General features: G+C 45.4%; 1 pseudogene; it reads right to left on the bottom strand.

Moving 5' to 3' along the window:
* Positions 1 to 6,343: 6,343 nt before the first annotated feature.
* On the bottom strand, positions 6,344 to 7,489 carry LOC149329163 (uncharacterized; annotated as a pseudogene).
* Between the last annotated feature and the right edge of the window lie 216 nt (positions 7,490 to 7,705).

Here is a 7,705-nt window from a genome sequence, read left to right as displayed (position 1 = left end):
ACGCCGCAGCTGCTTGTGCTCCCGTTCTTGGAGGCCACCGCGGGGTGGCCGCTCACGTAAGGGGAAAGCGTGAAACACTGCGCAGTGGAGAGCGAACGACAGCCACCCCGAGCTGTAATCGGCAGGCAATGACAGCAAATTGCCCGGGCCGGGGCCGTGGTCGACGCAGGGGCAAGCCCAAGGATAAGATGGCGCAGTTGGCCGCATGCTTTGTGTGACTTTTGGAACACTTCCTTCGTGTAACTTATGTGTACGCATGAGACCCCCGGAACTGCTTGCACTAACGTAGGGGGCCCTAGAAGCGTGTTTCTTAGAGCAACGGCTGATGTAATGTTCGGACCTTCGCCAATAAACCCAAGGTTTGTACATACCGAGAACGGCATGTGCAACAATTTTGCTAGGGCTGGAAACTGTATGCACAGAAGGTGATGAGCTGACCATGCACAATCCCATTCCATGCTATAACGTGGTTCATCATCATCATCATCAGCCGGACTACGCCCACTGCAGGGCAAAAGCCTCTCCCATGTCTCTCCAATTAACCCTGTCCTTCGCCAGTTGCGGCCACCGTATTCCCGCAAATTTCTTAATCTCATCCGCCCACCTAACTTTCTGCCGCCCCCTGCTTCGCTTGCCTTCTCCAGCAATCGACTCCGTTACCCTTAAGGACCAGCGGTTATCTTGCCTTCGCATTACATGCCCTGCCCAAGCCCATTTCTTCCTCTTGATTTCAACTAGGATGTCATCAACCCGCGTTTGTTCTCTCATCCACTCCGCCGCTTCCGATCTCTTAACGTAACACCTATCATATGTTACGTGGTTAGCCTTACAAAAATAGCACAATTTATTTCTCATTACACTTCTAGGAACTGCGTATTCCTCAGCCCTTTCTTGAACCCTAGGTCAAAAAGAATTGCTACTTAGGCTTTTTCTCAGCGCACTGAAATGTAATTAGTAAAGAAATCTGTCTAATATTTGCAATCTTTTCCAAAGTAAGCAAGCAGAGGACAGCAGTACACTAAGCGAACTCATCTGAAAGCAGCATGGATTGCTTTTAAATGCCAGGATATTTTATGTTGCATTATTTTTGGTATTTAATGCCAAGAAGTTACACGTGGGCTATGACAAGAATCGTAGTGGATGACTGTTGGTTAATTTCGATGAACGAGGTCTTTGATGCGCACTGATATCACGCAGCATTGGTGATTAAAAAACCCGAGGTGGTCACAATTAATCCACAGGCCTCCGCTACGTTGTGCTTCATAGACAAATGAATTCACGGGGCCACTTCCTACACTGGTCATTAGGGAGAGATGTTGTCACAGTGCCCTTCAGTATCTGGAAGAGTGAGAGTGAACGCGATTGGTGTAATTGGCGAGTGGGAGTTCCTGCAGATGTTAGTTTACCCTGAAGAACTTGGCACTGATGGAGATCGAAAATGGTGCTACAAATGCAATTGAATCGTTTTGACTCGCATAGAGAAGCATTTCAAATTGGCTTTATAGGTCGTGATGGAGCCTATGTATTTTTCGTTCAACTGTTTACCCTGAAGAACTTGGCACTAATGGAGATCGAAAATGGTGCTACAAATGCAATTGAATCGTTTTGACTCGCATAGAGAAGCATTTCAAATTGGCTTTCTAGGTCGTGATGGAGCCTATGTATTTTTCGTTCAACTGTTTACATCGCTTGCAGAGCAAGCAGCTAAACTGTTACATACTTTTGGCTAGTAGCGTGAGCAATAGCTCCTAACTCCTGCAGGTAGCAGGACTTGGAAGGTGCTAGGTGCTGAAAGTTGGAGAAGACTGAAAGGTGACACTATACTGAATCTTGTAACGTACTTGCAGCAGTAACTTTCTTAGCAGCCATCACAGAACATGTCTCAGCGACACCCTTCCGTGTGTAACCCATAAGAAATGTTAGGCTGGTTATTCAACGCTCGCAAAAAGCAAATAGGAATTTTGTTATTAATTTTATTTTATTCTACCTCAATGCCGCAGCAAAATACATGTCGAACCTATGTCAGGCCTATATGCTGGTTCAGCTGCGACGACCAGGCCGGCATGCCTGGTCATTAAGATATGCTCCACCGCAATGCATGAGAGAGCAACTGGAAGCATGAACGATCTGGTTCCGGGCGAACACTATTTATGGAAGACACGGTGACTCTAAGCAAGAGCCGAGGCCGCAGCTTTGTCTTCTCGCGAAAGTTCGCGTACATGGAGTTTAAACCACTGCGGGTTCGTGGTTAGCGTGAGCCGAACCATGGAGACGATGGCCGAGTGGAGCGCACTCTCAACTTTAATGAGAAAACGGCTCACAGCAAGGAAAATATCAACGTCCGTGGAGCCGGCTTTGGCACATGGCAGAAAATCCCACATATGCGTCATGTTAGCATGGAATTACGCTGGAGTAATATTTCGCGTTTTTGCGCTGCAATCGAACGACCGAAGACGTGGTGTTTGTCGTGCGCGTAGCAGCACAAGCAGTTCGCTCGGCTCTGCGAAGCTTTTGGTAGTTTAAAGCCACATTCGCGACTTTTGAGGAAATGGAATTGTAGAAGGTGGCCATTTGGCAAGACAACGCCAGGACATCCTGAGTATGACCTCAGAATGTATGGCCTGAGTATGACCTCCTGAGTATAAACTCAGGATTTCCACGTCGGAATGTACAGACATCTTCAGGCTTTCTAAACTGGTCCTGAAGCAGTCCAGCTGGGATCCATTTTTCCATCCGTGTCGCATGCTCAGATCGTTTTGAGGATTTAGGTTGGGGACATTTTCAGTGCTACTTCTGAATTTGTACCAAGAGCTTTTTTTTTTGTAGGAGTGCTGTAGTCAAAGCTAATATGAAAGAAGCTAACCAGAATAAGCAAAAAAGGCGCAGCACGGGTTTACTGTGCCCAGTGCTACAGAGAGTTATAGCTGTCTTTTCCCTAAATCTAAAGTTGAATGGTCCAAAAATGTAAACAGTGTAACCTCATGCAAGCATCGAAAAATATTTCAAGATAACTCCTCAAGACGCCTAATTTTCACAGGCACATAATATGTCTGTGTACACACTTTTCAATGAACCTACAGTTCTTAATAATGAGATCCTGAGTGCATGAGGTAAAGTTGGTTTGATCTCAGTCCCACGATGTTGTTCTGCGATAGGACGATTGTAGGATATTCAAGGAATTTTCATCCTCCAGAAGCCCAACAAAGTACAATCTGAGGACATCCTCATGACGATAATCTAAACCGCGGAACCTTATGGAAAGCATGCAAAATTATTGCAGGATATCTCCTCAAGGCACATAATTTTGGGGTCGCAATGGTCTACTTGATTATATGCATGTACAAGCGCGATGGAAAGAAACACGAGAAGAGCGGAGCCTAGGCGCTCTGCTGTTCGCGTTTCTTTTAAACACGCTTATACTTCAGTGGTAACAAATAGATGCCAGATTTGTTTGTGATGCATTCTAGGACGACTCTAACGTCTTTTTCTTACCAGCCAAGTAAACACACCGTCAAAAGAAATTCGAACAGCGGTGCACATAGGCACCGTGCTGTTTGCGCTTATTTGCATCGTGATTGTACAGACGTTTTAATGAACCTAGAGATTTTAATTAAAGAGATCCATGGAGCGAGAGATGAAGCTAGTTTGATCTCAGTTCAGTCCCACAATATTCTCCTGCGATAGGACGATTGTAGGACATTCGAGGAATTTTCATCCTCCAGTTGTCCAGCAAAGTACAATCTGGGACACGCTCAAGACGATAAGGCATCGATGCCCTTCAAAGGTGCTCAGAATTGCCTCTTCAGAATAAGGACGTTCTGAGCATTTGAAGACATCCTCAGAACAATTAGTGCTGCCTGGGTTATATCTCTGGCACTCGCTCAATAGATGTGGCGACGACGAAGTTATGTCGTGCACTCGATAGCGAGACCAAATCTTGTGCTCATCTGAGAATATCAAAGGGCTGCCACATGACCTGGAATTTTTTTTCCCCAAGGGCCTTCAAGGTGCACTGAAGAGGAATCTGAACTCGTTCTTTTTTACCGCTGGAACTCCATCTACACGTTCCGAGTGTTCTTGGAAACTTTGAATTATGGCCCTGTGCGGCCGATTTCCCTCATTTAAATCCGATTAAATGTCCCATCTCCCACCTTTTTTTTAAGGAGTTTACCAACGCATGGGGTGCCTTTCAGGCAGTCGCGTGGCAACTTTGCTTTCGCAATTATTTTGTTTCTTTTAGGTTTCCGTGAATAAATAGGTCTAGTCAGAGACTACCTAGTTGAATATTAGGCCCACCGAAGTGAAAATACGCGTGCACTCTTTGCTTTCGCCGATCACTACGTATCACTCCGCCGATGGCAGGGCAACAAGCCGCCACGGGACTGGATGAAAGGTTGGTCGACTCCTCCCACCATTTGCGGGGAATTAAAAATAAAAGAAGGGTTGAGCTCCATGTTAATCTGCTTTAAATTAGGGAACTTGGCCGCACAGGGCAATAATTCGAGGCTTCCAAGAACGCTTGGAACATGTAGACCGAGATGCAGCGCTAAACATACGAGTTCAGATTCCTTTTCAGTGCACCTTTAAAGCTAGTTTCTTTAAACGGTACATGATGATGCTAGATTTTTATTGGTGCCAGTGCATCTAAGGCGAAAGAGCGCCAGACTCGAGGTTTTTTGGCCAGCTCAGGCTAAAATACGGCACATGTTAAAATCAACTCCAGGTGTATAGGGCCTACGAACAGTTAGCATGTTCATGATTATGGTGTGTCATGAGGATGTATAATTGAGGTGGAATGGCCTAAAGTGGTGTATAGCACCTAAACGTTGTGGTAAGAGCAGTTATACATAAAAGACGGTAGCCTAAACATCGGTCCTTGCTTGGGCAAGAAGAGCGACGCATCTAGCAGCTCAGCCTTCTCAGCATTGAGGAGGGGCTGAGGTTACTTTAAATAAGAGATATCTTGCCAAAAGTCTATTTGTCTAAAGCGTTTGAAAGCCCTATCCAATAAAACGTGCGGTCATCACCTGAAAATAAAGAAGGGTGCAATGGTTTTTTGAATGTGGACAGTTCTGGGAAGTGTCGTCTTTCTGTCTCCGATCTCGGGCACATGATTGATATGTGCACAACTGAGATGTGGGGTCCACATCTCGCCCACTGTTGTGCCGGTGTAGCGTTTAAAAGATGTGAATGTGTGATGTATGTATATCCTATCCTCAGTCTGCAGATACCAACTTCTTTGAATCAATTTTCTTCATCTCTGGCATATCTTCCAATGCTTGGTTTTATCGTGTGTGGTTTGTTTTCTAATTGTCCCAATCCTGCAGGCATTCTTTGCGGAGTGCACTCCTAATATGAGGCCTGAGTATGGTGTGGAAGTTGGTTTACATGAATAAGACTCAGTTTGGCAGCTGACGCAGCAAGGCTATCTGCTTCCTCATTTCCTTCTATGCCAAAGTGACCTAGTACCCAGCATAATGTAATATTGAGGTTCAGTGGGCATGCAGCCATAAGGCATTTCAAGAGGGAATTCATAACAGGGTTTTTAATGGGTCTCCCGGAGGACAGGGCCATAACCGCACTTAAAGGATCTGAATAAATAACAGACGTTGGGATGTTCTTTTGTAGGATGGATCTGACAGCCAACAGGATACCATGACATTCTGGATTAAATATTCTTGTGTGTCTATTCATTGTTCTCGTTTCGGAAGATTGACAGCTGGAAACTGCACTTGCAACTGAAGAAGTCTTGGAGGCATCAGTGTAAAACTCCGTGCACCAATACTTTGCTTGTTGGGGCATGAAGTGCTGTTTTATGCCTATTGGCAACCCATGGTTGCCAGCCTCACGAAAAAAAAAGTATCAGTCAACTGGAACTTTAGACGGTTCAATTAAGAGCCACAGATTTTATGGAAAAGATCGGAGGAGGCCCGTCGAGTGCAAACTATGGTTCGCTTGGCATGGAATGACCCCTTTGAAACCTGCCACGCTTAGGTTTGCAGGTGTAAAATTCAATGTGTTTGAAGGTGGTTGATAATTTAAACTCGATTACGTTATCTATGTTAAGATCAAAAACTCATGAAGCAATTAAGGTTTCATAGTTAATGGGTACATTCCATGGTAGAAGGCAGGGATATATGTGCGGCAAAACAAGGCTTTAACAGCCTTTGCTGCAATATGCAAGTGCATCAAAATAACTGCGCCTTTTATAACGAAAGAAAATTCTGCCTTACAAAAAATGCTACTTGATCACTCAGAGTCCGAGTTTTATGATTCACTGCAAAACACAAAAACAGTTTTATTTCACACTCAATCTGCTCACAACAAAAGTGATGCGCACAGGTCAGTCGATATAAACAACAGTCAAGATCCACTTTAAATTTCTTGAGGTGAAGTTTCTTCCACAAACACCACTGGCCTTCAGGCATTTGCACGAAACCAACTCCAGTGTTATCCTAAGCTCGTCTTGATGCACATAGCCGTCACGTGCAAGGTCACACAGATTAAACGACCCTTCGGTATGATAAAAAGGCTCGTTCGATGAACCTATGGGCCTTCGTATATATGCGCATAAAGGAGAGGGTTTAAATTCGGGCTGCCGTTTTGTCCATTCCTTCGGGTGCACCACACTAACCCTAAATCTGTGTTGAAATGGCCATTGAACTACGTCGTCCATGCTGCCCTTGTGTAGCTGCAGCCCCAAATAAAGCAACAGATCCTGGTTGTTTTACTGAGCACAACCGCAGGAGACACGCGGTAGCCACACAGGTATAATAGGCGGCGGATCCTAGCGCCACAGCTGTATCGTGGAGCAGTTGAATGTTTCTGATAAAAAAAATTGCACTGTGATGCTCTGTTTTCAGTCTGACGAATGAGTCTGTTCAATTGGCCCAATGCCCTTCTGTTCGCATTTTTCGCTATCCTTAGCTTCATTGATGGCTGCAGCAAGCCGTGAATAGCAGTCGTGCCTCTGTGCCGTTGCTTTTTTAAATTCACCTTTTATTTCTTCTCCTAATGATCTTATTCTCCTCGAGAGAGTGTCGGCTACCTCACTTCTAGCGATCAAGGATCCTTCTATTTGCTCTGGTGCGGTTATTTGGAGAAAGCTTCCGTTTATAGTGCCGTGGCCTCCTCGGGCTCCTTCAGAGGGTTCCTGCTTTATAGCTTTACTGACAGCGTTTACATTTTGCGAGATCTTGTTCAGTTGGTCGGCTCGTGCATTGCCATCGCTAAGCAATTGCTCCAGAAGTGCCCTCATTTCGGCTGTGTGCTGATCTAGGGCTCTGCTCAGAGCTGTCAAAAGTGATTCGTCATGTTGCCCAGTCTGCCCACCGTGTTCTGAAGGTGGACGAATTGTGTGATCTGAACAGCCAGATCTGAGGTGCGCGCACACCTTGCGGCAAAGAACAGACGCCGAACACTTTGGGCAGTGAACAGAGTGGTGTCCACAGTCGTGCTGGAAGTGTTCGGCGATGTCTGAAGCAGCCATTACAGCAGTGCAACCGTTCTCTTCATTCCAGCATCTGACCTGCATTCAAAGCGGTAAATGTTAGTTATTGAAATTACTAAAGGTGCAAGCGAGAAGAATAATGAAACATCAAGATGGGATGGCCTTGTCACCCCCGGTATATGGCTTCGATTATTCAAATTAAAATATAAACAAAAACGTCTCCTCCACGCTTGTATAGGGCAGGAGGAAGATGCC

The sequence above is a fragment of the Amblyomma mixtum genome, chromosome 9 (assembly GCF_055824585.1).
Source record: "Amblyomma mixtum isolate Tamu chromosome 9, ASM5582458v1, whole genome shotgun sequence".
Lineage (NCBI taxonomy): Eukaryota > Metazoa > Arthropoda > Arachnida > Ixodida > Ixodidae > Amblyomma > Amblyomma mixtum.
The sequence above is the reverse complement of the archived record's forward strand: the minus strand, read 5'-3'. Positions and strand labels throughout refer to the sequence as shown.